At 44.1% G+C, this 24,681-nt stretch overlaps 37 non-coding genes across 37 annotated transcripts; all 37 read left to right on the forward strand.

Moving 5' to 3' along the window:
* Positions 1-107: 107 nt before the first annotated feature.
* Positions 108-194, forward strand: trnay-gua. The gene is given in 2 exon segments: positions 108-144; positions 159-194. It is a non-coding gene; the product is annotated as a tRNA-Tyr (tRNA).
* A 589-nt stretch (positions 195-783) lies between these two features.
* On the forward strand, positions 784-870 carry trnay-gua. Its single transcript is given in 2 exon segments — positions 784-820; positions 835-870. It is a non-coding gene; the product is annotated as a tRNA-Tyr (tRNA).
* Positions 871-1,459: 589 nt separating this feature from the next.
* On the forward strand, positions 1,460-1,546 carry trnay-gua. Its single transcript is given in 2 exon segments — positions 1,460-1,496; positions 1,511-1,546. It is a non-coding gene; the product is annotated as a tRNA-Tyr (tRNA).
* Positions 1,547-2,138: 592 nt separating this feature from the next.
* On the forward strand, positions 2,139-2,225 carry trnay-gua. The gene is given in 2 exon segments: positions 2,139-2,175; positions 2,190-2,225. It is a non-coding gene; the product is annotated as a tRNA-Tyr (tRNA).
* A 592-nt stretch (positions 2,226-2,817) lies between these two features.
* Positions 2,818-2,904, forward strand: trnay-gua. The gene is given in 2 exon segments: positions 2,818-2,854; positions 2,869-2,904. It is a non-coding gene; the product is annotated as a tRNA-Tyr (tRNA).
* A 587-nt stretch (positions 2,905-3,491) lies between these two features.
* Positions 3,492-3,578, forward strand: trnay-gua. The gene is given in 2 exon segments: positions 3,492-3,528; positions 3,543-3,578. It is a non-coding gene; the product is annotated as a tRNA-Tyr (tRNA).
* A 589-nt stretch (positions 3,579-4,167) lies between these two features.
* On the forward strand, positions 4,168-4,254 carry trnay-gua. Its single transcript is given in 2 exon segments — positions 4,168-4,204; positions 4,219-4,254. It is a non-coding gene; the product is annotated as a tRNA-Tyr (tRNA).
* Positions 4,255-4,843: 589 nt separating this feature from the next.
* trnay-gua lies at positions 4,844-4,930 on the forward strand. The gene is given in 2 exon segments: positions 4,844-4,880; positions 4,895-4,930. It is a non-coding gene; the product is annotated as a tRNA-Tyr (tRNA).
* A 589-nt stretch (positions 4,931-5,519) lies between these two features.
* On the forward strand, positions 5,520-5,606 carry trnay-gua. Its single transcript is given in 2 exon segments — positions 5,520-5,556; positions 5,571-5,606. It is a non-coding gene; the product is annotated as a tRNA-Tyr (tRNA).
* Positions 5,607-6,194: 588 nt separating this feature from the next.
* trnay-gua lies at positions 6,195-6,281 on the forward strand. The gene is given in 2 exon segments: positions 6,195-6,231; positions 6,246-6,281. It is a non-coding gene; the product is annotated as a tRNA-Tyr (tRNA).
* A 589-nt stretch (positions 6,282-6,870) lies between these two features.
* On the forward strand, positions 6,871-6,957 carry trnay-gua. Its single transcript is given in 2 exon segments — positions 6,871-6,907; positions 6,922-6,957. It is a non-coding gene; the product is annotated as a tRNA-Tyr (tRNA).
* A 589-nt stretch (positions 6,958-7,546) lies between these two features.
* Positions 7,547-7,633, forward strand: trnay-gua. Its single transcript is given in 2 exon segments — positions 7,547-7,583; positions 7,598-7,633. It is a non-coding gene; the product is annotated as a tRNA-Tyr (tRNA).
* A 587-nt stretch (positions 7,634-8,220) lies between these two features.
* Positions 8,221-8,307, forward strand: trnay-gua. The gene is given in 2 exon segments: positions 8,221-8,257; positions 8,272-8,307. It is a non-coding gene; the product is annotated as a tRNA-Tyr (tRNA).
* A 588-nt stretch (positions 8,308-8,895) lies between these two features.
* trnay-gua lies at positions 8,896-8,981 on the forward strand. Its single transcript is given in 2 exon segments — positions 8,896-8,931; positions 8,946-8,981. It is a non-coding gene; the product is annotated as a tRNA-Tyr (tRNA).
* Positions 8,982-9,569: 588 nt separating this feature from the next.
* On the forward strand, positions 9,570-9,656 carry trnay-gua. The gene is given in 2 exon segments: positions 9,570-9,606; positions 9,621-9,656. It is a non-coding gene; the product is annotated as a tRNA-Tyr (tRNA).
* Positions 9,657-10,245: 589 nt separating this feature from the next.
* Positions 10,246-10,332, forward strand: trnay-gua. The gene is given in 2 exon segments: positions 10,246-10,282; positions 10,297-10,332. It is a non-coding gene; the product is annotated as a tRNA-Tyr (tRNA).
* Positions 10,333-10,918: 586 nt separating this feature from the next.
* trnay-gua lies at positions 10,919-11,005 on the forward strand. Its single transcript is given in 2 exon segments — positions 10,919-10,955; positions 10,970-11,005. It is a non-coding gene; the product is annotated as a tRNA-Tyr (tRNA).
* Positions 11,006-11,594: 589 nt separating this feature from the next.
* On the forward strand, positions 11,595-11,681 carry trnay-gua. Its single transcript is given in 2 exon segments — positions 11,595-11,631; positions 11,646-11,681. It is a non-coding gene; the product is annotated as a tRNA-Tyr (tRNA).
* Positions 11,682-12,269: 588 nt separating this feature from the next.
* trnay-gua lies at positions 12,270-12,356 on the forward strand. The gene is given in 2 exon segments: positions 12,270-12,306; positions 12,321-12,356. It is a non-coding gene; the product is annotated as a tRNA-Tyr (tRNA).
* Positions 12,357-12,945: 589 nt separating this feature from the next.
* On the forward strand, positions 12,946-13,032 carry trnay-gua. Its single transcript is given in 2 exon segments — positions 12,946-12,982; positions 12,997-13,032. It is a non-coding gene; the product is annotated as a tRNA-Tyr (tRNA).
* A 588-nt stretch (positions 13,033-13,620) lies between these two features.
* On the forward strand, positions 13,621-13,707 carry trnay-gua. Its single transcript is given in 2 exon segments — positions 13,621-13,657; positions 13,672-13,707. It is a non-coding gene; the product is annotated as a tRNA-Tyr (tRNA).
* A 591-nt stretch (positions 13,708-14,298) lies between these two features.
* trnay-gua lies at positions 14,299-14,385 on the forward strand. The gene is given in 2 exon segments: positions 14,299-14,335; positions 14,350-14,385. It is a non-coding gene; the product is annotated as a tRNA-Tyr (tRNA).
* A 587-nt stretch (positions 14,386-14,972) lies between these two features.
* On the forward strand, positions 14,973-15,059 carry trnay-gua. Its single transcript is given in 2 exon segments — positions 14,973-15,009; positions 15,024-15,059. It is a non-coding gene; the product is annotated as a tRNA-Tyr (tRNA).
* A 587-nt stretch (positions 15,060-15,646) lies between these two features.
* Positions 15,647-15,733, forward strand: trnay-gua. Its single transcript is given in 2 exon segments — positions 15,647-15,683; positions 15,698-15,733. It is a non-coding gene; the product is annotated as a tRNA-Tyr (tRNA).
* A 588-nt stretch (positions 15,734-16,321) lies between these two features.
* On the forward strand, positions 16,322-16,408 carry trnay-gua. Its single transcript is given in 2 exon segments — positions 16,322-16,358; positions 16,373-16,408. It is a non-coding gene; the product is annotated as a tRNA-Tyr (tRNA).
* A 588-nt stretch (positions 16,409-16,996) lies between these two features.
* Positions 16,997-17,083, forward strand: trnay-gua. Its single transcript is given in 2 exon segments — positions 16,997-17,033; positions 17,048-17,083. It is a non-coding gene; the product is annotated as a tRNA-Tyr (tRNA).
* Positions 17,084-17,672: 589 nt separating this feature from the next.
* trnay-gua lies at positions 17,673-17,759 on the forward strand. Its single transcript is given in 2 exon segments — positions 17,673-17,709; positions 17,724-17,759. It is a non-coding gene; the product is annotated as a tRNA-Tyr (tRNA).
* A 590-nt stretch (positions 17,760-18,349) lies between these two features.
* trnay-gua lies at positions 18,350-18,436 on the forward strand. Its single transcript is given in 2 exon segments — positions 18,350-18,386; positions 18,401-18,436. It is a non-coding gene; the product is annotated as a tRNA-Tyr (tRNA).
* Positions 18,437-19,023: 587 nt separating this feature from the next.
* On the forward strand, positions 19,024-19,110 carry trnay-gua. Its single transcript is given in 2 exon segments — positions 19,024-19,060; positions 19,075-19,110. It is a non-coding gene; the product is annotated as a tRNA-Tyr (tRNA).
* A 589-nt stretch (positions 19,111-19,699) lies between these two features.
* trnay-gua lies at positions 19,700-19,786 on the forward strand. Its single transcript is given in 2 exon segments — positions 19,700-19,736; positions 19,751-19,786. It is a non-coding gene; the product is annotated as a tRNA-Tyr (tRNA).
* Positions 19,787-20,373: 587 nt separating this feature from the next.
* trnay-gua lies at positions 20,374-20,460 on the forward strand. Its single transcript is given in 2 exon segments — positions 20,374-20,410; positions 20,425-20,460. It is a non-coding gene; the product is annotated as a tRNA-Tyr (tRNA).
* A 589-nt stretch (positions 20,461-21,049) lies between these two features.
* Positions 21,050-21,136, forward strand: trnay-gua. Its single transcript is given in 2 exon segments — positions 21,050-21,086; positions 21,101-21,136. It is a non-coding gene; the product is annotated as a tRNA-Tyr (tRNA).
* Positions 21,137-21,725: 589 nt separating this feature from the next.
* Positions 21,726-21,812, forward strand: trnay-gua. Its single transcript is given in 2 exon segments — positions 21,726-21,762; positions 21,777-21,812. It is a non-coding gene; the product is annotated as a tRNA-Tyr (tRNA).
* A 588-nt stretch (positions 21,813-22,400) lies between these two features.
* Positions 22,401-22,487, forward strand: trnay-gua. Its single transcript is given in 2 exon segments — positions 22,401-22,437; positions 22,452-22,487. It is a non-coding gene; the product is annotated as a tRNA-Tyr (tRNA).
* A 589-nt stretch (positions 22,488-23,076) lies between these two features.
* On the forward strand, positions 23,077-23,163 carry trnay-gua. The gene is given in 2 exon segments: positions 23,077-23,113; positions 23,128-23,163. It is a non-coding gene; the product is annotated as a tRNA-Tyr (tRNA).
* Positions 23,164-23,750: 587 nt separating this feature from the next.
* Positions 23,751-23,837, forward strand: trnay-gua. Its single transcript is given in 2 exon segments — positions 23,751-23,787; positions 23,802-23,837. It is a non-coding gene; the product is annotated as a tRNA-Tyr (tRNA).
* Positions 23,838-24,425: 588 nt separating this feature from the next.
* trnay-gua lies at positions 24,426-24,512 on the forward strand. The gene is given in 2 exon segments: positions 24,426-24,462; positions 24,477-24,512. It is a non-coding gene; the product is annotated as a tRNA-Tyr (tRNA).
* Positions 24,513-24,681: the final 169 nt, after the last annotated feature.

Genomic DNA, 24,681 nt, shown 5'->3' on the forward strand with positions numbered 1-24,681 from the left:
CAGCTTCAAGAAACCACCAAACTCAGCAGATTAATTTCTTAAAGGGAACATATGCTTCTGTCGAACCTCTGACCATCTAGGGAATGGCGTTTGACTGTATTTGTCACCCTTTGATAGCTCAGTTGGTAGAGCGGAGGACTGTAGGTGAAATTGCTGTAATCCTTAGGTCGCTGGTTCAAATCCGGCTCAAAGGATTGTACTTTTTCTTGTGGTTTACGCCAACTTTTTGACAGCAGTGCACCTTGACATGTGCTTGACAAAAAATATATTTCCCTGAGAGAAGAAATCTTCACTTGTTGACCTTTGAAAGGAATGTTGGTAGAGCAGCAGAGAGTTCTCGAGATTGCAACAGTCCTTAGGTCGCTGACTCAGAAGAGTATAACTTTTTCAGCAGTTGTACCAAGTTTTGGACTTATGCCTAGTGTTTCCCCAAAATCAAGTAATTCCCTGAGCGGGAATCAAACCCAGGCCGCGGTGGTAAAAGAACCGAATCTGAACCACTGGACCAAAAGGGAGAGAGAAAAAGACATTTCGCAGTGAGGGGGCTAAACAGCGATTTTATTCCTCGGCTCACTTTTTGTCTATTCCCAAATGCAACTACTTGCAATCTAAGGGGATGTAGCTCAGAGGAATAGAGCATTAGTTGAACGTACGAAGACCTGGGGGCAATCCTCAGCAGCTTCAAGAAACCACCAAACTCAGCAGATTAATTTCTTAAAGGGAACATATGCTTCTGTCGAACCTCTGACCATCTAGGGAATGGCGTTTGACTGTATTTGTCACCCTTTGATAGCTCAGTTGGTAGAGCGGAGGACTGTAGGTGAAATTGCTGTAATCCTTAGGTCGCTGGTTCAAATCCGGCTCAAAGGATTGTACTTTTTCTTGTGGTTTACGCCAACTTTTTGACAGCAGTGCACCTTGACATGTGCTTGACAAAAAATATATTTCCCTGAGAGAAGAAATCTTCACTTGTTGACCTATGAAAGGAATGTTGGTAGAGCAGCAGAGAGTTCTCGAGATTGCAACAGTCCTTAGGTCGCTGACTCAGAAGAGTATAACTTTTTCAGCAGTTGTACCAAGTTTTGGACTTATGCCTAGTGTTTCCCCAAAATCAAGTAATTCCCTGAGCGGGAATCAAACCCAGGCCGCGGTGGTAAAAGAACCGAATCTGAACCACTGGACCAAAAGGGAGAGAGAAAAAGACATTTCGCAGTGAGGGGGCTAAACAGCGATTTTATTCCTCGGCTCACTTTTTGTCTATTCCCAAATGCAACTACTTGCAATCTAAGGGGATGTAGCTCAGAGGAATAGAGCATTAGTTGAACGTACGAAGACCTGGGGGCAATCCTCAGCAGCTTCAAGAAACCACCAAACTCAGCAGATTAATTTCTTAAAGGGAACATATGCTTCTGTCGAACCTCTGACCATCTAGGGAATGGCGTTTGACTGTATTTGTCACCCTTTGATAGCTCAGTTGGTAGAGCGGAGGACTGTAGGTGAAATTGCTGTAATCCTTAGGTCGCTGGTTCAAATCCGGCTCAAAGGATTGTACTTTTTCTTGTGGTTTACGCCAACTTTTTGACAGCAGTGCACCTTGACATGTGCTTGACAAAAAATATATTTCCCTGAGAGAAGAAATCTTCACTTGTTGACCTTTGAAAGGAATGTTGGTAGAGCAGCAGAGAGTTCTCGAGATTGCAACAGTCCTTAGGTCGCTGACTCAGAAGAGTATAACTTTTTCAGCAGTTGTACCACGTTTTGGACTTATGCCTAGTGTTTCCCCAAAATCAAGTAATTCCCTGAGCGGGAATCAAACCCAGGCCGCGGTGGTAAAAGAACCGAATCTGAACCACTGGACCAAAAGGGAGAGAGAAAAAGACATTTCGCAGTGAGGGGGCTAAACAGCAGCGATTTTATTCCTCGGCTCACTTTTTGTCTATTCCCAAATGCAACTACTTGCAATCTAAGGGGATGTAGCTCAGAGGAATAGAGCATTAGTTGAACGTACGAAGACCTGGGGGCAATCCTCAGCAGCTTCAAGAAACCACCAAACTCAGCAGATTAATTTCTTAAAGGGAACATATGCTTCTGTCGAACCTCTGACCATCTAGGGAATGGCGTTTGACTGTATTTGTCACCCTTTGATAGCTCAGTTGGTAGAGCGGAGGACTGTAGGTGAAATTGCTGTAATCCTTAGGTCGCTGGTTCAAATCCGGCTCAAAGGATTGTACTTTTTCTTGTGGTTTACGCCAACTTTTTGACAGCAGTGCACCTTGACATGTGCTTGACAAAAAATATATTTCCCTGAGAGAAGAAATCTTCACTTGTTGACCTTTGAAAGGAATGTTGGTAGAGCAGCAGAGAGTTCTCGAGATTGCAACAGTCCTTAGGTCGCTGACTCAGAAGAAGAGTATAACTTTTTCAGCAGTTGTACCAAGTTTTGGACTTATGCCTAGTGTTTCCCCAAAATCAAGTAATTCCCTGAGCGGGAATCAAACCCAGGCCGCGGTGGTAAAAGAACCGAATCTGAACCACTGGACCAAAAGGGAGAGAGAAAAAGACATTTCGCAGTGAGGGGGCTAAACAGCGATTTTATTCCTCGGCTCACTTTTTGTCTATTCCCAAATGCAACTACTTGCAATCTAAGGGGATGTAGCTCAGAGGAATAGAGCATTAGTTGAACGTACGAAGACCTGGGGGCAATCCTCAGCAGCTTCAAGAAACCACCAAACTCAGCAGATTAATTTCTTAAAGGGAACATATGCTTCTGTCGAACCTCTGACCATCTAGGGAATGGCGTTTGACTGTATTTGTCACCCTTTGATAGCTCAGTTGGTAGAGCGGAGGACTGTAGGTGAAATTGCTGTAATCCTTAGGTCGCTGTTTCAAATCCAGCTCAAAGGATTATAATTCTCTTGTGGTTTACGCCAACTTTTTGACAGCAGTGCACCTTGACATGTGCTTGACAAAAAATATATTTCCCTGAGAGAAGAAATCTTCACTTGTTGACCTATGAAAGGAATGTTGGTAGAGCAGCAGAGAGTTCTCGAGATTGCAACAGTCCTTAGGTCGCTGACTCAGAAGAGTATAACTTTTTCAGCAGTTGTACCACGTTTTGGACTTATGCCTAGTGTTTCCCCAAAATCAAGTAATTCCCTGAGCGGGAATCAAACCCAGGCCGCGGTGGTAAAAGAACCGAATCTGAACCACTGGACCAAAAGGGAGAGAAAAAAGACATTTCGCAGTGAGGGGGCTAAACAGCGATTTTATTCCTCGGCTCACTTTTTGTCTATTCCCAAATGCAACTACTTGCAATCTAAGGGGATGTAGCTCAGAGGAATAGAGCATTAGTTGAACGTACGAAGACCTGGGGGCAATCCTCAGCAGCTTCAAGAAACCACCAAACTCAGCAGATTAATTTCTTAAAGGGAACATATGCTTCTGTCGAACCTCTGACCATCTAGGGAATGGCGTTTGACTGTATTTGTCACCCTTTGATAGCTCAGTTGGTAGAGCGGAGGACTGTAGGTGAAATTGCTGTAATCCTTATGTCGCTGGTTCAATTCCGGCTCAAAGGATTGTACTTTTTCTTGTGGTTTACGCCAACTTTTTGACAGCAGTGCACCTTGACATGTGCTTGACAAAAAATATATTTCCCTGAGAGAAGAAATCTTCACTTGTTGACCTATGAAAGGAATGTTGGTAGAGCAGCAGAGAGTTCGCGAGATTGCAACAGTCCTTAGGTCGCTGACTCAGAAGAGTATAACTTTTTCAGCAGTTGTACCACGTTTTGGACTTATGCCTAGTGTTTCCCCAAAATCAAGTAATTCCCTGAGCGGGAATCAAACCCAGGCCGCGGTGGTAAAAGAACCGAATCTGAACCACTGGACCAAAAGGGAGAGAGAAAAAGACAATTCGCAGTGAGGGGGCTAAACAGCGATTTTATTCCTCGGCTCACTTTTTGTCTATTCCCAAATGCAACTACTTGCAATCTAAGGGGATGTAGCTCAGAGGAATAGAGCATTAGTTGAACGTACGAAGACCTGGGGGCAATCCTCAGCAGCTTCAAGAAACCACCAAACTCAGCAGATTAATTTCTTAAAGGGAACATATGCTTCTGTCGAACCTCTGACCATCTAGGGAATGGCGTTTGACTGTATTTGTCACCCTTTGATAGCTCAGTTGGTAGAGCGGAGGACTGTAGGTGAAATTGCTGTAATCCTTAGGTCGCTGGTTCAAATCCGGCTCAAAGGATTGTACTTTTTCTTGTGGTTTACGCCAACTTTTTGACAGCAGTGCACCTTGACATGTGCTTGACAAAAAATATATTTCCCTGAGAGAAGAAATCTTCACTTGTTGACCTATGAAAGGAATGTTGGTAGAGCAGCAGAGAGTTCTCGTGATTGCAACAGTCTTTAGGTCGCTGACTCAGAAGAGTATAGCTTTTTCAGCAGTTGTACCACGTTTTGGACTTATGCCTAGTGTTTCCCCAAAATCAAGTAATTCCCTGAGCGGGAATCAAACCCAGGCCGAGGTGTTAAAAGAACCGAATCTGAACCACTGGACCAAAAGGGAGAGAGAAAAAGACAATTCGCAGTGAGGGGGCTAAACAGCGATTTTATTCCTCGGCTCACTTTTTGTCTATTCCCAAATGCAACTACTTGCAATCTAAGGGGATGTAGCTCAGAGGAATAGAGCATTAGTTGAACGTACGAAGACCTGGGGGCAATCCTCAGCAGCTTCAAGAAACCACCAAACTCAGCAGATTAATTTCTTAAAGGGAACATATGCTTCTGTCGAACCTCTGACCATCTAGGGAATGGCGTTTGACTGTATTTGTCACCCTTTGATAGCTCAGTTGGTAGAGCGGAGGACTGTAGGTGAAATTGCTGTAATCCTTAGGTCGCTGGTTCAAATCCGGCTCAAAGGATTGTACTTTTTCTTGTGGTTTACGCCAACTTTTTGACAGCAGTGCACCTTGACATGTGCTTGACAAAAAATATATTTCCCTGAGAGAAGAAATCTTCACTTGTTGACCTTTGAAAGGAATGTTGGTAGAGCAGCAGAGAGTTCTCGAGATTGCAACAGTCCTTAGGTCGCTGACTCAGAAGAGTATAACTTTTTCAGCAGTTGTACCACGTTTTGGACTTATGCCTAGTGTTTCCCCAAAATCAAGTAATTCCCTGAGCGGGAATCAAACCCAGGCCGCGGTGGTAAAAGAACCGAATCTGAACCACTGGACCAAAAGGGAGAGAGAAAAAGACATTTCGCAGTGAGGGGGCTAAACAGCGATTTTATTCCTCGGCTCACTTTTTGTCTATTCCCAAATGCAACTACTTGCAATCTAAGGGGATGTAGCTCAGAGGAATAGAGCATTAGTTGAACGTACGAAGACCTGGGGGCAATCCTCAGCAGCTTCAAGAAACCACCAAACTCAGCAGATTAATTTCTTAAAGGGAACATATGCTTCTGTCGAACCTCTGACCATCTAGGGAATGGCGTTTGACTGTATTTGTCACCCTTTGATAGCTCAGTTGGTAGAGCGGAGGACTGTAGGTGAAATTGCTGTAATCCTTAGGTCGCTGGTTCAAATCCGGCTCAAAGGATTGTACTTTTTCTTGTGGTTTACGCCAACTTTTTGACAGCAGTGCACCTTGACATGTGCTTGACAAAAAATATATTTCCCTGAGAGAAGAAATCTTCACTTGTTGACCTTTGAAAGGAATGTTGGTAGAGCAGCAGAGAGTTCTCGAGATTGCAACAGTCCTTAGGTCGCTGACTCAGAAGAGTATAACTTTTTCAGCAGTTGTACCACGTTTTGGACTTATGCCTAGTGTTTCCCCAAAATCAAGTAATTCCCTGAGCGGGAATCAAACCCAGGCCGCGGTGGTAAAAGAACCGAATCTGAACCATGGACCAAAAGGGAGAGAGAAAAAGACATTTCGCAGTGAGGGGGCTAAACAGCGATTTTATTCCTCGGCTCACTTTTTGTCTATTCCCAAATGCAACTACTTGCAATCTAAGGGGATGTAGCTCAGAGGAATAGAGCATTAGTTGAACGTACGAAGACCTGGGGGCAATCCTCAGCAGCTTCAAGAAACCACCAAACTCAGCAGATTAATTTCTTAAAGGGAACATATGCTTCTGTCGAACCTCTGACCATCTAGGGAATGGCGTTTGACTGTATTTGTCACCCTTTGATAGCTCAGTTGGTAGAGCGGAGGACTGTAGGTGAAATTGCTGTAATCCTTAGGTCGCTGGTTCAAATCCGGCTCAAAGGATTGTACTTTTTCTTGTGGTTTACGCCAACTTTTTGACAGCAGTGCACCTTGACATGTGCTTGACAAAAAATATATTTCCCTGAGAGAAGAAATCTTCACTTGTTGACCTTTGAAAGGAATGTTGGTAGAGCAGCAGAGAGTTCTCGAGATTGCAACAGTCCTTAGGTCGCTGACTCAGAAGAGTATAACTTTTTCAGCAGTTGTACCACGTTTTGGACTTATGCCTAGTGTTTCCCCAAAATCAAGTAATTCCCTGAGCGGGAATCAAACCCAGGCCGCGGTGGTAAAAGAACCGAATCTGAACCACTGGACCAAAAGGGAGAGAGAAAAAGACATTTCGCAGTGAGGGGGCTAAACAGCGATTTTATTCCTCGGCTCACTTTTTGTCTATTCCCAAATGCAACTACTTGCAATCTAAGGGGATGTAGCTCAGAGGAATAGAGCATTAGTTGAACGTACGAAGACCTGGGGGCAATCCTCAGCAGCTTCAAGAAACCACCAAACTCAGCAGATTAATTTCTTAAAGGGAACATATGCTTCTGTCGAACCTCTGACCATCTAGGGAATGGCGTTTGACTGTATTTGTCACCCTTTGATAGCTCAGTTGGTAGAGCGGAGGACTGTAGGTGAAATTGCTGTAATCCTTAGGTCGCTGGTTCAAATCCGGCTCAAAGGATTGTACTTTTTCTTGTGGTTTACGCCAACTTTTTGACAGCAGTGCACCTTGACATGTGCTTGACAAAAAATATATTTCCCTGAGAGAAGAAATCTTCACTTGTTGACCTTTGAAAGGAATGTTGGTAGAGCAGCAGAGAGTTCTCGAGATTGCAACAGTCCTTAGGTCGCTGACTCAGAAGAGTATAACTTTTTCAGCAGTTGTACCACGTTTTGGACTTATGCCTAGTGTTTCCCCAAAATCAAGTAATTCCCTGAGCGGGAATCAAACCCAGGCCGCGGTGGTAAAAGAACCGAATCTGAACCACTGGACCAAAAGGGAGAGAGAAAAAGACATTTCGCAGTGAGGGGGCTAAACAGCGATTTTATTCCTCGGCTCACTTTTTGTCTATTCCCAAATGCAACTACTTGCAATCTAAGGGGATGTAGCTCAGAGGAATAGAGCATTAGTTGAACGTACGAAGACCTGGGGGCAATCCTCAGCAGCTTCAAGAAACCACCAAACTCAGCAGATTAATTTCTTAAAGGGAACATATGCTTCTGTCGAACCTCTGACCATCTAGGGAATGGCGTTTGACTGTATTTGTCACCCTTTGATAGCTCAGTTGGTAGAGCGGAGGACTGTAGGTGAAATTGCTGTAATCCTTAGGTCGCTGGTTCAAATCCGGCTCAAAGGATTGTACTTTTTCTTGTGGTTTACGCCAACTTTTTGACAGCAGTGCACCTTGACATGTGCTTGACAAAAAATATATTTCCCTGAGAGAAGAAATCTTCACTTGTTGACCTTTGAAAGGAATGTTGGTAGAGCAGCAGAGAGTTCTCGAGATTGCAACAGTCCTTAGGTCGCTGACTCAGAAGAGTATAACTTTTTCAGCAGTTGTACCACGTTTTGGACTTATGCCTAGTGTTTCCCCAAAATCAAGTAATTCCCTGAGCGGGAATCAAACCCAGGCCGCGGTGGTAAAAGAACCGAATCTGAACCACTGGACCAAAAGGGAGAGAAAAAGACATTTCGCAGTGAGGGGGCTAAACAGCGATTTTATTCCTCGGCTCACTTTTTGTCTATTCCCAAATGCAACTACTTGCAATCTAAGGGGATGTAGCTCAGAGGAATAGAGCATTAGTTGAACGTACGAAGACCTGGGGGCAATCCTCAGCAGCTTCAAGAAACCACCAAACTCAGCAGATTAATTTCTTAAAGGGAACATATGCTTCTGTCGAACCTCTGACCATCTAGGGAATGGCGTTTGACTGTATTTGTCACCCTTTGATAGCTCAGTTGGTAGAGCGGAGGACTGTAGGTGAAATTGCTGTAATCCTTAGGTCGCTGGTTCAAATCCGGCTCAAAGGATTGTACTTTTTCTTGTGGTTTACGCCAACTTTTTGACAGCAGTGCACCTTGACATGTGCTTGACAAAAAATATATTTCCCTGAGAGAAGAAATCTTCACTTGTTGACCTTTGAAAGGAATGTTGGTAGAGCAGCAGAGAGTTCTCGAGATTGCAACAGTCCTTAGGTCGCTGACTCAGAAGAGTATAACTTTTTCAGCAGTTGTACCACGTTTTGGACTTATGCCTAGTGTTTCCCCAAAATCAAGTAATTCCCTGAGCGGGAATCAAACCCAGGCCGCGGTGGTAAAAGAACCGAATCTGAACCACTGGACCAAAAGGGAGAGAGAAAAAGACATTTCGCAGTGAGGGGCTAAACAGCGATTTTATTCCTCGGCTCACTTTTTGTCTATTCCCAAATGCAACTACTTGCAATCTAAGGGGATGTAGCTCAGAGGAATAGAGCATTAGTTGAACGTACGAAGACCTGGGGGCAATCCTCAGCAGCTTCAAGAAACCACCAAACTCAGCAGATTAATTTCTTAAAGGGAACATATGCTTCTGTCGAACCTCTGACCATCTAGGGAATGGCGTTTGAATGTATATGTCACCCTTTGATAGCTCAGTTGTAGAGCGGAGGACTGTAGGTGAAATTGCTGTAATCCTTAGGTCGCTGGTTCAAATCCGGCTCAAAGGATTGTACTTTTTCTTGTGGTTTACGCCAACTTTTTGACAGCAGTGCACCTTGACATGTGCTTGACAAAAAATATATTTCCCTGAGAGAAGAAATCTTCACTTGTTGACCTTTGAAAGGAATGTTGGTAGAGCAGCAGAGAGTTCTCGAGATTGCAACAGTCCTTAGGTCGCTGACTCAGAAGAGTATAACTTTTTCAGCAGTTGTACCACGTTTTGGACTTATGCCTAGTGTTTCCCCAAAATCAAGTAATTCCCTGAGCGGGAATCAAACCCAGGCCGCGGTGGTAAAAGAACCGAATCTGAACCACTGGACCAAAAGGGAGAGAGAAAAAGACATTTCGCAGTGAGGGGCTAAACAGCGATTTTATTCCTCGGCTCACTTTTTGTCTATTCCCAAATGCAACTACTTGCAATCTAAGGGGATGTAGCTCAGAGGAATAGAGCATTAGTTGAACGTACGAAGACCTGGGGGCAATCCTCAGCAGCTTCAAGAAACCACCAAACTCAGCAGATTAATTTCTTAAAGGGAACATATGCTTCTGTCGAACCTCTGACCATCTAGGGAATGGCGTTTGACTGTATTTGTCACCCTTTGATAGCTCAGTTGGTAGAGCGGAGGACTGTAGGTGAAATTGCTGTAATCCTTAGGTCGCTGGTTCAAATCCGGCTCAAAGGATTGTACTTTTTCTTGTGGTTTACGCCAACTTTTTGACAGCAGTGCACCTTGACATGTGCTTGACAAAAAATATATTTCCCTGAGAGAAGAAATCTTCACTTGTTGACCTTTGAAAGGAATGTTGGTAGAGCAGCAGAGAGTTCTCGAGATTGCAACAGTCCTTAGGTCGCTGACTCAGAAGAGTATAACTTTTTCAGCAGTTGTACCACGTTTTGGACTTATGCCTAGTGTTTCCCCAAAATCAAGTAATTCCCTGAGCGGGAATCAAACCCAGGCCGCGGTGGTAAAAGAACCGAATCTGAACCACTGGACCAAAAGGGAGAGAGAAAAAGACAATTCGCAGTGAGGGGGCTAAACAGCGATTTTATTCCTCGGCTCACTTTTTGTCTATTCCCAAATGCAACTACTTGCAATCTAAGGGGATGTAGCTCAGAGGAATAGAGCATTAGTTGAACGTACGAAGACCTGGGGGCAATCCTCAGCAGCTTCAAGAAACCACCAAACTCAGCAGATTAATTTCTTAAAGGGAACATATGCTTCTGTCGAACCTCTGACCATCTAGGGAATGGCGTTTGACTGTATTTGTCACCCTTTGATAGCTCAGTTGGTAGAGCGGAGGACTGTAGGTGAAATTGCTGTAATCCTTAGGTCGCTGGTTCAAATCCGGCTCAAAGGATTGTACTTTTTCTTGTGGTTTACGCCAACTTTTTGACAGCAGTGCACCTTGACATGTGCTTGACAAAAAATATATTTCCTGAGAGAAGAAATCTTCACTTGTTGACCTTTGAAAGGAATGTTGGTAGAGCAGCAGAGAGTTCTCGAGATTGCAACAGTCCTTAGGTCGCTGACTCAGAAGAGTATAACTTTTTCAGCAGTTGTACCACGTTTTGGACTTATGCCTAGTGTTTCCCCAAAATCAAGTAATTCCCTGAGCGGGAATCAAACCCAGGCCGCGGTGGTAAAAGAACCGAATCTGAACCACTGGACCAAAAGGGAGAGAGAAAAAGACAATTCGCAGTGAGGGGGCTAAACAGCGATTTTATTCCTCGGCTCACTTTTTGTCTATTCCCAAATGCAACTACTTGCAATCTAAGGGGATGTAGCTCAGAGGAATAGAGCATTAGTTGAACGTACGAAGACCTGGGGGCAATCCTCAGCAGCTTCAAGAAACCACCAAACTCAGCAGATTAATTTCTTAAAGGGAACATATGCTTCTGTCGAACCTCTGACCATCTAGGGAATGGCGTTTGACTATTTGTCACCCTTTGATAGCTCAGTTGGTAGAGCGGAGGACTGTAGGTGAAATTGCTGTAATCCTTAGGTCGCTGGTTCAAATCCGGCTCAAAGGATTGTACTTTTTCTTGTGGTTTACGCCAACTTTTTGACAGCAGTGCACCTTGACATGTGCTTGACAAAAAATATTTTCCCTGAGAGAAGAAATCTTCACTTGTTGACCTATGAAAGGAATGTTGGTAGAGCAGCAGAGAGTTCTCGAGATTGCAACAGTCCTTAGGTCGCTGACTCAGAAGAGTATAACTTTTTCAGCAGTTGTACCACGTTTTGGACTTATGCCTAGTGTTTCCCCAAAATCAAGTAATTCCCTGAGCGGGAATCAAACCCAGGCCGCGGTGGTAAAAGAACCGAATCTGAACCACTGGACCAAAAGGGAGAGAGAAAAAGACATTTCGCAGTGAGGGGGCTAAACAGCGATTTTATTCCTCGGCTCACTTTTTGTCTATTCCCAAATGCAACTACTTTGCAATCTAAGGGGATGTAGCTCAGAGGAATAGAGCATTAGTTGAACGTACGAAGACCTGGGGGCAATCCTCAGCAGCTTCAAGAAACCACCAAACTCAGCAGATTAATTTCTTAAAGGGAACATATGCTTCTGTCGAACCTCTGACCATCTAGGGAATGGCGTTTGACTGTATTTGTCACCCTTTGATAGCTCAGTTGGTAGAGCGGAGGACTGTAGGTGAAATTGCTGTAATCCTTAGGTCGCTGGTTCAAATCCGGCTCAAAGGATTGTACTTTTTCTTGTGGTTTACGCCAACTTTTTGACAGCAGTGCACCTTGACATGTGCTTGACAAAAAATATATTTCCCTGAGAGAAGAAATCTTCACTTGTTGACCTTTGAAAGGAATGTTGGTAGAGCAGCAGAGAGTTCTCGAGATTGCAACAGTCCTTAGGTCGCTGACTCAGAAGAGTATAACTTTTTCAGCAGTTGTACCACGTTTTGGACTTATGCCTAGTGTTTCCCCAAAATCAAGTAATTCCCTGAGCGGGAATCAAACCCAGGCCGCGGTGGTAAAAGAACCGAATCTGAACCACTGGACCAAAAGGGAGAGAGAAAAGACATTTCGCAGTGAGGGAGCTAAACAGCGATTTTATTCCTCGGCTCACTTTTTGTCTATTCCCAAATGCAACTACTTGCAATCTAAGGGGATGTAGCTCAGAGGAATAGAGCATTAGTTGAACGTACGAAGACCTGGGGGCAATCCTCAGCAGCTTCAAGAAACCACCAAACTCAGCAGATTAATTTCTTAAAGGGAACATATGCTTCTGTCGAACCTCTGACCATCTAGGGAATGGCGTTTGACTGTATTTGTCACCCTTTGATAGCTCAGTTGGTAGAGCGGAGGACTGTAGGTGAAATTGCTGTAATCCTTAGGTCGCTGGTTCAAATCCGGCTCAAAGGATTGTACTTTTTCTTGTGGTTTACGCCAACTTTTTGACAGCAGTGCACCTTGACATGTGCTTGACAAAAAATATATTTCCCTGAGAGAAGAAATCTTCACTTGTTGACCTATGAAAGGAATGTTGGTAGAGCAGCAGAGAGTTCTCGAGATTGCAACAGTCCTTAGGTCGCTGACTCAGAAGAGTATAACTTTTTCAGCAGTTGTACCACGTTTTGGACTTATGCCTAGTGTTTCCCCAAAATCAAGTAATTCCCTGAGCGGGAATCAAACCCAGGCCGCGGTGGTAAAAGAACCGAATCTGAACCACTGGACCAAAAGGGAGAGAGAAAAAGACATTTCGCAGTGAGGGGGCTAAACAGCGATTTTATTCCTCGGCTCACTTTTTGTCTATTCCCAAATGCAACTACTTGCAATCTAAGGGGATGTAGCTCAGAGGAATAGAGCATTAGTTGAACGTACGAAGACCTGGGGGCAATCCTCAGCAGCTTCAAGAAACCACCAAACTCAGCAGATTAATTTCTTAAAGGGAACATATGCTTCTGTCGAACCTCTGACCATCTAGGGAATGGCGTTTGACTGTATTTGTCACCCTTTGATAGCTCAGTTGGTAGAGCGGAGGACTGTAGGTGAAATTGCTGTAATCCTTAGGTCGCTGGTTCAAATCCGGCTCAAAGGATTGTACTTTTTCTTGTGGTTTACGCCAACTTTTTGACAGCAGTGCACCTTGACATGTGCTTGACAAAAAATATATTTCCCTGAGAGAAGAAATCTTCACTTGTTGACCTTTGAAAGGAATGTTGGTAGAGCAGCAGAGAGTTCTCGAGATTGCAACAGTCCTTAGGTCGCTGACTCAGAAGAGTATAACTTTTTCAGCAGTTGTACCACGTTTTGGACTTATGCCTAGTGTTTCCCCAAAATCAAGTAATTCCCTGAGCGGGAATCAAACCCAGGCCGCGGTGGTAAAAGAACCGAATCTGAACCACTGGACCAAAAGGGAGAGAGAAAAAGACATTTCGCAGTGAGGGGCTAAACAGCGATTTTATTCCTCGGCTCACTTTTTGTCTATTCCCAAATGCAACTACTTGCAATCTAAGGGGATGTAGCTCAGAGGAATAGAGCATTAGTTGAACGTACGAAGACCTGGGGGCAATCCTCAGCAGCTTCAAGAAACCACCAAACTCAGCAGATTAATTTCTTAAAGGGAACATATGCTTCTGTCGAACCTCTGACCATCTAGGGAATGGCGTTTGACTGTATTTGTCACCCTTTGATAGCTCAGTTGGTAGAGCGGAGGACTGTAGGTGAAATTGCTGTAATCCTTAGGTCGCTGGTTCAAATCCGGCTCAAAGGATTGTACTTTTTCTTGTGGTTTACGCCAACTTTTTGACAGCAGTGCACCTTGACATGTGCTTGACAAAAAATATATTTCCCTGAGAGAAGAAATCTTCACTTGTTGACCTTTGAAAGGAATGTTGGTAGAGCAGCAGAGAGTTCTCGAGATTGCAACAGTCCTTAGGTCGCTGACTCAGAAGAGTATAACTTTTTCAGCAGCAGTTGTACCACGTTTTGGACTTATGCCTAGTGTTTCCCCAAAATCAAGTAATTCCCTGAGCGGGAATCAAACCCAGGCCGCGGTGGTAAAAGAACCGAATCTGAACCACTGGACCAAAAGGGAGAGAGAAAAAGACATTTCGCAGTGAGGGGCTAAACAGCGATTTTATTCCTCGGCTCACTTTTTGTCTATTCCCAAATGCAACTACTTGCAATCTAAGGGGATGTAGCTCAGAGGAATAGAGCATTAGTTGAACGTACGAAGACCTGGGGGCAATCCTCAGCAGCTTCAAGAAACCACCAAACTCAGCAGATTAATTTCTTAAAGGGAACATATGCTTCTGTCGAACCTCTGACCATCTAGGGAATGGCGTTTGACTGTATTTGTCGCCCTTTGATAGCTCAGTTGGTAGAGCGGAGGACTGTAGGTGAAATTGCTGTAATCCTTAGGTCGCTGGTTCAAATCCGGCTCAAAGGATTGTACTTTTTCTTGTGGTTTACGCCAACTTTTTGACAGCAGTGCACCTTGACATGTGCTTGACAAAAAATATATTTCCGTGAGGGAAGAAATCTTCACTTGTTGACCTTTGAAAGGAATGTTGGTAGAGCAGCAGAGAGTTCTCGAGATTGCAACAGTCCTTAGGTCGCTGACTCAGAAGAGTATAACTTTTTCAGCAGTTGTACCACGTTTTGGACTTATGCCTAGTGTTTCCCCAAAATCAAGTAATTCCCTGAGCGGGAATCAAACCCAGGCCGCGGTGGTAAAAGAACCGAATCTGAACCACTGGACCAAAAGGGAGAGAGAAAAAGACATTTCGCAGTGAGGGGGCTAAACAGCATTTTTCTTCCTCGGCTCACTTTTTGTCTATTCCCAAATGCAACTACTTGCAATCTAAGGGGATGTAGCTCAGAGGAATAGAGCATTAGTTGAACGTACGAAGACCTGGGGGCAATCCTCAGCAGCTTCAAGAAACCACCAAACTCAGCAGATTAATTTCTTAAAGGAAACATGTTTCTGCCGAACCTTTGACCATCTAGGGGATGGCGTTTGACTGTATTTGTCAGCCTTTGATAGCTCAGATGGTAGAGCGGAGGACTGTAGGTGAAATTGCTGTAATCCTTAGGTCGCTGGTTCAAATCCGGCTCAAAGGATTGTACTTTTTCTTGTGGTTTACGCCAACTTTTTGACAGCAGTGCACCTTGACATGTGCTTGACAAAAAATATATTTCCCTGAGAGAAGAAATCTTCACTTGTTGACCTTTGAAAGGAATGTTGGTAGAGCAGCAGAGAGTTCTCGAGATTGCAACAGTCCTTAGGTCGCTGACTCAGAAGAGTATAACTTTTTCAGCAGTTGTACCACGTTTTGGACTTATGCCTAGTGTTTCCCCAAAATCAAGTAATTCCCTGAGCGGGAATCAAACCCAGGCCGCGGTGGTAAAAGAACCGAATCTGAACCACTGGACCAAAAGGGAGAGAGAAAAAGACATTTCAGTGAGGGAGCTAAACAGCGATTTTATTCCTCGGCTCACTTTTTGTCTATTCCCAAATGCAACTACTTGCAATCTAAGGGGATGTAGCTCAGAGGAATAGAGCATTAGTTGAACGTACGAAGACCTGGGGGCAATCCTCAGCAGCTTCAAGAAACCACCAAACTCAGCAGATTAATTTCTTAAAGGGAACATATGCTTCTGTCGAACCTCTGACCATCTAGGGAATGGCGTTTGACTGTATTTGTCACCCTTTGATAGCTCAGTTGGTAGAGCGGAGGACTGTAGGTGAAATTGCTGTAATCCTTAGGTCGCTGGTTCAAATCCGGCTCAAAGGATTGTACTTTTTCTTGTGGTTTACGCCAACTTTTTGACAGCAGTGCACCTTGACATGTGCTTGACAAAAAATATATTTCCCTGAGAGAAGAAATCTTCACTTGTTGACCTTTGAAAGGAATGTTGGTAGAGCAGCAGAGAGTTCTCGAGATTGCAACAGTCCTTAGGTCGCTGACTCAGAAGAGTATAACTTTTTCAGCAGTTGTACCACGTTTTGGACTTATGCCTAGTGTTTCCCCAAAATCAAGTAATTCCCTGAGCGGGAATCAAACCCAGGCCGCGGTGGTAAAAGAACCGAATCTGAACCACTGGACCAAAAGGGAGAGAGAAAAAGACATTTCGCAGTGAGGGGCTAAACAGCGATTTTATTCCTCGGCTCACTTTTTGTCTATTCCCAAATGCAACTACTTGCAATCTAAGGGGATGTAGCTCAGAGGAATAGAGCATTAGTTGAACGTACGAAGACCTGGGGGCAATCCTCAGCAGCTTCAAGAAACCACCAAACTCAGCAGATTAATTTCTTAAAGGGAACATATGCTTCTGTCGAACCTCTGACCATCTAGGGAATGGCGTTTGACTGTATTTGTCACCCTTTGATAGCTCAGTTGGTAGAGCGGAGGACTGTAGGTGAAATTGCTGTAATCCTTAGGTCGCTGGTTCAAATCCGGCTCAAAGATTGTACTTTTTCTTGTGGTTTACGCCAACTTTTTGACAGCAGTGCACCTTGACATGTGCTTGACAAAAAATATATTTCCCTGAGAGAAGAAATCTTCACTTGTTGACCTTTGAAAGGAATGTTGGTAGAGCAGCAGAGAGTTCTCGAGATTGCAACAGTCCTTAGGTCGCTGACTCAGAAGAGTATAACTTTTTCAGCAGTTGTACCACGTTTTGGACTTATGCCTAGTGTTTCCCCAAAATCAAGTAATTCCCTGAGCGGGAATCAAACCCAGGCCGCGGTGGTAAAAGAACCGAATCTGAACCACTGGACCAAAAGGGAGAGAGAAAAAGACATTTCGCAGTGAGGGAGCTAAACAGCGATTTTATTCCTCGGCTCACTTTTTGTCTATTCCCAAATGCAACTACTTGCAATCTAAGGGGATGTAGCTCAGAGGAATAGAGCATTAGTTGAACGTACGAAGACCTGGGGGCAATCCTCAGCAGCTTCAAGAAACCACCAAACTCAGCAGATTAATTTCTTAAAGGGAACATATGCTTCTGTCGAACCTCTGACCATCTAGGGAATGGCGTTTGACTGTATTTGTCACCCTTTGATAGCTCAGTTGGTAGAGCGGAGGACTGTAGGTGAAATTGCTGTAATCCTTAGGTCGCTGGTTCAAATCCGGCTCAAAGGATTGTACTTTTTCTTGTGGTTTACGCCAACTTTTTGACAGCAGTGCACCTTGACATGTGCTTGACAAAAAATATATTTCCCTGAGAGAAGAAATCTTCACTTGTTGACCTTTGAAAGGAATGTTGGTAGAGCAGCAGAGAGTTCTCGAGATTGCAACAGTCCTTAGGTCGCTGACTCAGAAGAGTATAACTTTTTCAGCAGTTGTACCACGTTTTGGACTTATGCCTAGTGTTTCCCCAAAATCAAGTAATTCCCTGAGCGGGAATCAAACCCAGGCCGCGGTGGTAAAAGAACCGAATCTGAACCACTGGACCAAAAGGGAGAGAGAAAAAGACATTTCGCAGTGAGGGGGCTAAACAGCGATTTTATTCCTCGGCTCACTTTTTGTCTATTCCCAAATGCAACTACTTGCAATCTAAGGGGATGTAGCTCAGAGGAATAGAGCATTAGTTGAACGTACGAAGACCTGGGGGCAATCCTCAGCAGCTTCAAGAAACCACCAAACTCAGCAGATTAATTTCTTAAAGGGAACATATGCTTCTGTCGAACCTCTGACCATCTAGGGAATGGCGTTTGACTGTATTTGTCACCCTTTGATAGCTCAGTTGGTAGAGCGGAGGACTGTAGGTGAAATTGCTGTAATCCTTAGGTCGCTGGTTCAAATCCGGCTCAAAGGATTGTACTTTTTCTTGTGGTTTACGCCAACTTTTTGACAGCAGTGCACCTTGACATGTGCTTGACAAAAATATATTTCCCTGAGAGAAGAAATCTTCACTTGTTGACCTTTGAAAGGAATGTTGGTAGAGCAGCAGAGAGTTCTTCTCGAGATTGCAACAGTCCTTAGGTCGCTGACTCAGAAGAGTATAACTTTTTCAGCAGTTGTACCACGTTTTGGACTTATGCCTAGTGTTTCCCCAAAATCAAGTAATTCCCTGAGCGGGAATCAAACCCAGGCCGCGGTGGTAAAAGAACCGAATCTGAACCACTGGACCAAAAGGGAGAGAGAAAAAGACATTTCGCAGTGAGGGGCTAAACAGCGATTTTATTCCTCGGCTCACTTTTTGTCTATTCCCAAATGCAACTACTTGCAATCTAAGGGGATGTAGCTCAGAGGAATAGAGCATTAGTTGAACGTACGAAGACCTGGGGGCAATCCTCAGCAGCTTCAAGAAACCACCAAACTCAGCAGATTAATTTCTTAAAGGGAACATATGCTTCTGTCGAACCTCTGACCATCTAGGGAATGGCGTTTGACTGTATTTGTCACCCTTTGATAGCTCAGTTGGTAGAGCGGAGGACTGTAGGTGAAATTGCTGTAATCCTTAGGTCGCTGGTTCAAATCCGGCTCAAAGGATTGTACTTTTTCTTGTGGTTTACGCCAACTTTTTGACAGCAGTGCACCTTGACATGTGCTTGACAAAAAATATATTTCCCTGAGAGAAGAAATCTTCACTTGTTGACCTTTGAAAGGAATGTTGGTAGAGCAGCAGAGAGTTCTCGAGATTGCAACAGTCCTTAGGTCGCTGACTCAGAAGAGTATAACTTTTTCAGCAGTTGTACCACGTTTTGGACTTATGCCTAGTGTTTCCCCAAAATCAAGTAATTCCCTGAGCGGGAATCAAACCCAGGCCGCGGTGGTAAAAGAACCGAATCTGAACCACTGGACCAAAAGGGAGAGAGAAAAAGACATTTCGCAGTGAGGGGCTAAACAGCGATTTTATTCCTCGGCTCACTTTTTGTCTATTCCCAAATGCAACTACTTGCAATCTAAGGGGATGTAGCTCAGAGGAATAGAGCATTAGTTGAACGTACGAAGACCTGGGGCAATCCTCAGCAGCTTCAAGAAACCACCAAACTCAGCAGATTAATTTCTTAAAGGGAACATATGCTTCTGTCGAACCTCTGACCATCTAGGGAATGGCGTTTGACTGTATTTGTCACCCTTTGATAGCTCAGTTGGTAGAGCGGAGGACTGTAGGTGAAATTGCTGTAATCCTTAGGTCGCTGGTTCAAATCCGGCTCAAAGGATTGTACTTTTTCTTGTGGTTTACGCCAACTTTTTGACAGCAGTGCACCTTGACATGTGCTTGACAAAAAATATATTTCCCTGAGAGAAGAAATCTTCACTTGTTGACCTATGAAAGGAATGTTGGTAGAGCAGCAGAGAGTTCTCGAGATTGCAACAGTCCTTAGGTCGCTGACTCAGAAGAGTATAACTTTTTCAGCAGTTGTACCACGTTTTGGACTTATGCCTAGTGTTTCCCCAAAATCAAGTAATTCCCTGAGCGGGAATCAAACCCAGGCCGCGGTGGTAAAAGAACCGAATCTGAACCACTGGACCAAAAGGGAGAGAGAAAAAGACATTTCGCAGTGAGGGGGCTAAACAGCGATTTTATTCCTCGGCTCACTTTTTGTCTATTCCCAAATGCAACTACTTGCAATCTAAGGGGATGTAGCTCAGAGGAATAGAGCATTAGTTGAACGTACGAAGACCTGGGGGCAATCCTCAGCAGCTTCAAGAAACCACCAAACTCAGCAGATTAATTTCTTAAAGGGAACATATGCTTCTGTCGAACCTCTGACCATCTAGGGAATGGCGTTTGACTGTATTTGTCACCCTTTGATAGCTCAGTTGGTAGAGCGGAGGACTGTAGGTGAAATTGCTGTAATCCTTAGGTCGCTGGTTCAAATCCGGCTCAAAGGATTGTACTTTTTCTTGTGGTTTACGCCAACTTTTTGACAGCAGTGCACCTTGACATGTGCTTGACAAAAAATATATTTCCCTGAGGAAGAAATCTTCACTTGTTGACCTTTGAAAGGAATGTTGGTAGAGCAGCAGAGAGTTCTCGAGATTGCAACAGTCCTTAGGTCGCTGACTCAGAAGAGTATAACTTTTTCAGCAGTTGTACCACGTTTTGGACTTATGCCTAGTGTTTCCCCAAAATCAAGTAATTCCCTGAGCGGGAATCAAACCCAGGCCGCGGTGGTAAAAGAACCGAATCTGAACCACTGGACCAAAAGGGAGAGAGAAAAAGACATTTCGCAGTGAGGGGCTAAACAGCGATTTTATTCCTCGGCTCACTTTTTGTCTATTCCCAAATGCAACTACTTGCAATCTAAGGGGATGTAGCTCAGAGGAATAGAGCATTAGTTGAACGTACGAAGACCTGGGGGCAATCCTCAGCAGCTTCAAGAAACCACCAAACTCAGCAGATTAATTTCTTAAAGGGAACATATGCTTCTGTCGAACCTCTGACCATCTAGGGAATGGCGTTTGACTGTATTTGTCACCCTTTGATAGCTCAGTTGGTAGAGCGGAGGACTGTAGGTGAAATTGCTGTAATCCTTAGGTCGCTGGTTCAAATCCGGCTCAAAGGATTGTACTTTTTCTTGTGGTTTACGCCAACTTTTTGACAGCAGTGCACCTTGACATGTGCTTGACAAAAAATATATTTCCCTGAGAGAAGAAATCTTCACTTGTTGACCTTTGAAAGGAATGTTGGTAGAGCAGCAGAGAGTTCTCGAGATTGCAACAGTCCTTAGGTCGCTGACTCAGAAGAGTATAACTTTTTCAGCAGTTGTACCACGTTTTGGACTTATGCCTAGTGTTTCCCCAAAATCAAGTAATTCCCTGAGCGGGAATCAAACCCAGGCCGCGGTGGTAAAAGAACCGAATCTGAACCACTGGACCAAAAGGGAGAGAGAAAAAGACATTTCGCAGTGAGGGGGCTAAACAGCGATTTTATTCCTCGGCTCACTTTTTGTCTATTCCCAAATGCAACTACTTGCAATCTAAGGGGATGTAGCTCAGAGGAATAGAGCATTAGTTGAACGTACGAAGACCTGGGGGCAATCCTCAGCAGCTTCAAGAAACCACCAAACTCAGCAGATTAATTTCTTAAAGGGAACATATGCTTCTGTCGAACCTCTGACCATCTAGGGAATGGCGTTTGACTGTATTTGTCACCCTTTGATAGCTCAGTTGGTAGAGCGGAGGACTGTAGGTGAAATTGCTGTAATCCTTAGGTCGCTGGTTCAAATCCGGCTCAAAGGATTGTACTTTTTCTTGTGGTTTACGCCAACTTTTTGACAGCAGTGCACCTTGACATGTGCTTGACAAAAAATATATTTCCCTGAGGGAAGAAATCTTCACTTGTTGACCTTTGAAAGGAATGTTGGTAGAGCAGCAGAGAGTTCTCGAGATTGCAACAGTCCTTAGGTCGCTGACTCAGAAGAGTATAACTTTTTCAGCAGTTGTACCACGTTTTGGACTTATGCCTAGTGTTTCCCCAAAATCAAGTAATTCCCTGAGCGGGAATCAAACCCAGGCCGCGGTGGTAAAAGAACCGAATCTGAACCACTGGACCAAAAGGGAGAGAGAAAAAGACATTTCGCAGTGAGGGGGCTAAACAGCGATTTTATTCCTCGGCTCACTTTTTGTCTATTCCCAAATGCAACTACTTGCAATCTAAGGGGATGTAGCTCAGAGGAATAGAGCATTAGTTGAACGTACGAAGACCTGGGGGCAATCCTCAGCAGCTTCAAGAAACCACCAAACTCAGCAGATTAATTTCTTAAAGGGAACATATGCTTCTGTCGAACCTCTGACCATCTAGGGAATGGCGTTTGACTGTATTTGTCACCCTTTGATAGCTCAGTTGGTAGAGCGGAGGACTGTAGGTGAAATTGCTGTAATCCTTAGGTCGCTGGTTCAAATCCGGCTCAAAGGATTGTACTTTTTCTTGTGGTTTACGCCAACTTTTTGACAGCAGTGCACCTTGACATGTGCTTGACAAAAAATATATTTCCCTGAGAGAAGAAATCTTCACTTGTTGACCTTTGAAAGGAATGTTGGTAGAGCAGCAGAGAGTTCTCGAGATTGCAACAGTCCTTAGGTCGCTGACTCAGAAGAGTATAACTTTTTCAGCAGTTGTACCACGTTTTGGACTTATGCCTAGTGTTTCCCAAAATCAAGTAATTCCCTGAGCGGGAATCAAACCCAGGCCGCGGTGGTAAAAGAACCGAATCTGAACCACTGGACCAAAAGGGAGAGAGAAAAAGACATTTCGCAGTGAGGGGGCTAAACAGCGATTTTATTCCTCGGCTCACTTTTTGTCTATTCCCAAATGCAACTACTTGCAATCTAAGGGGATGTAGCTCAGAGGAATAGAGCATTAGTTGAACGTACGAAGACCTGGGGGCAATCCTCAGCAGCTTCAAGAAACCACCAAACTCAGCAGATTAATTTCTTAAAGGGAACATATGCTTCTGTCGAACCTCTGACCATCTAGGGAATGGCGTTTGACTGTATTTGTCACCCTTTGATAGCTCAGTTGGTAGAGCGGAGGACTGTAGGTGAAATTGCTGTAATCCTTAGGTCGCTGGTTCAAATCCGGCTCAAAGGATTGTACTTTTTCTTGTGGTTTACGCCAACTTTTTGACAGCAGTGCACCTTGACATGTGCTTGACAAAAAATATATTTCCCTGAGAGAAGAAATCTTCACTTGTTGACCTTTGAAAGGAATGTTGGTAGAGCAGCAGAGAGTTCTCGAGATTGCAACAGTCCTTAGGTCGCTGACTCAGAAGAGTATAACTTTTTCAGCAGTTGTACCACGTTTTGGACTTATGCCTAGTGTTTCCCCAAAATCAAGTAATTCCCTGAGCGGGAATCAAACCCAGGCCGCGGTGGTAAAAGAACCGAATCTGAACCACTGGACCAAAAGGGAGAGAGAAAAAGACAATTCGCAGTGAGGGAGCTAAACAGCGATTTTATTCCTCGGCTCACTTTTTGTCTATTCCCAAATGCAACTACTTGCAATCTAAGGGGATGTAGCTCAGAGGAATAGAGCATTAGTTGAACGTACGAAGACCTGGGGGCAATCCTCAGCAGCTTCAAGAAACCACCAAACTCAGCAGATTAATTTCTTAAAGGGAACATATGCTTCTGTCGAACCTCTGACCATCTAGGGAATGGCGTTTGACTGTATTTGTCACCCTTTGATAGCTCAGTTGGTAGAGCGGAGGACTGTAGGTGAAATTGCTGTAATCCTTAGGTCGCTGGTTCAAATCCGGCTCAAAGGATTGTACTTTTTCTTGTGGTTTACGCCAACTTTTTGACAGCAGTGCACCTTGACATGTGCTTGACAAAAAATATATTTCCCTGAGAGAAGAAATCTTCACTTGTTGACCTATGAAAGGAATGTTGGTAGAGCAGCAGAGAGTTCTCGAGATTGCAACAGTCCTTAGGTCGCTGACTCAGAAGAGTATAACTTTTTCAGCAGTTGTACCACGTTTTGGACTTATGCCTAGTGTTTCCCCAAAATCAAGTAATTCCCTGAGCGGAATCAAACCCAGGCCGCGGTGGTAAAAGAACCGAATCTGAACCACTGGACCAAAAGGGAGAGAGAAAAAGACATTTCGCAGTGAGGGGCTAAACAGCGATTTTATTCCTCGGCTCACTTTTTGTCTATTCCCAAATGCAACTACTTGCAATCTAAGGGGATGTAGCTCAGAGGAATAGAGCATTAGTTGAACGTACGAAGACCTGGGGGCAATCCTCAGCAGCTTCAAGAAACCACCAAACTCAGCAGATTAATTTCTTAAAGGGAACATATGCTTCTGTCGAACCTCTGACCATCTAGGGAATGGCGTTTGACTGTATTTGTCACCCTTTGATAGCTCAGTTGGTAGAGCGGAGGACTGTAGGTGAAATTGCTGTAATCCTTAGGTCGCTGGTTCAAATCCGGCTCAAAGGATTGTACTTTTTCTTGTGGTTTACGCCAACTTTTTGACAGCAGTGCACCTTGACATGTGCTTGACAAAAAATATATTTCCCTGAGGGAAGAAATCTTCACTTGTTGACCTTTGAAAGGAATGTTGGTAGAGCAGCAGAGAGTTCTCGAGATTGCAACAGTCCTTAGGTCGCTGACTCAGAAGAGTATAACTTTTTCAGCAGTTGTACCACGTTTTGGACTTATGCCTAGTGTTTCCCCAAAATCAAGTAATTCCCTGAGCAGGAATCAAACCCAGGCCGCGGTGGTAAAAGAACCGTATCTGAACCACTGGACCAAAAGGGAGAGAAAAAAGACATTTCGCAGTGAGGGAGCTAAACAGCGATTTTATTCCTCGGCTCACTTTTTGTCTATTCCCAAATGCAACTACTTGCAATCTAAGGGGATGTAGCTCAGAGGAATAGAGCATTAGTTGAACGTACGAAGACCTGGGGGCAATCCTCAGCAGCTTCAAGAAACCACCAAACTCAGCAGATTAATTTCTTAAAGGGAACATATGCTTCTGTCGAACCTCTGACCATCTAGGGAATGGCGTTTGACTGTATTTGTCACCCTTTGATAGCTCAGTTGGTAGAGCGGAGGACTGTAGGTGAAATTGCTGTAATCCTTAGGTCGCTGGTTCAAATCCGGCTCAAAGGATTGTACTTTTTCTTGTGGTTTACGCCAACTTTTTGACAGCAGTGCACCTTGACATGTGCTTGACAAAAAATATATTTCCCTGAGAGAAGAAATCTTCACTTGTTGACCTATGAAAGGAATGTTGGTAGAGCAGCAGAGAGTTCTCGAGATTGCAACAGTCCTTAGGTCG

Source organism: Oncorhynchus gorbuscha, linkage group LG25 (assembly GCF_021184085.1).
Source record: "Oncorhynchus gorbuscha isolate QuinsamMale2020 ecotype Even-year linkage group LG25, OgorEven_v1.0, whole genome shotgun sequence".
Taxonomy (NCBI): Eukaryota; Metazoa; Chordata; class Actinopteri; order Salmoniformes; family Salmonidae; genus Oncorhynchus; species Oncorhynchus gorbuscha.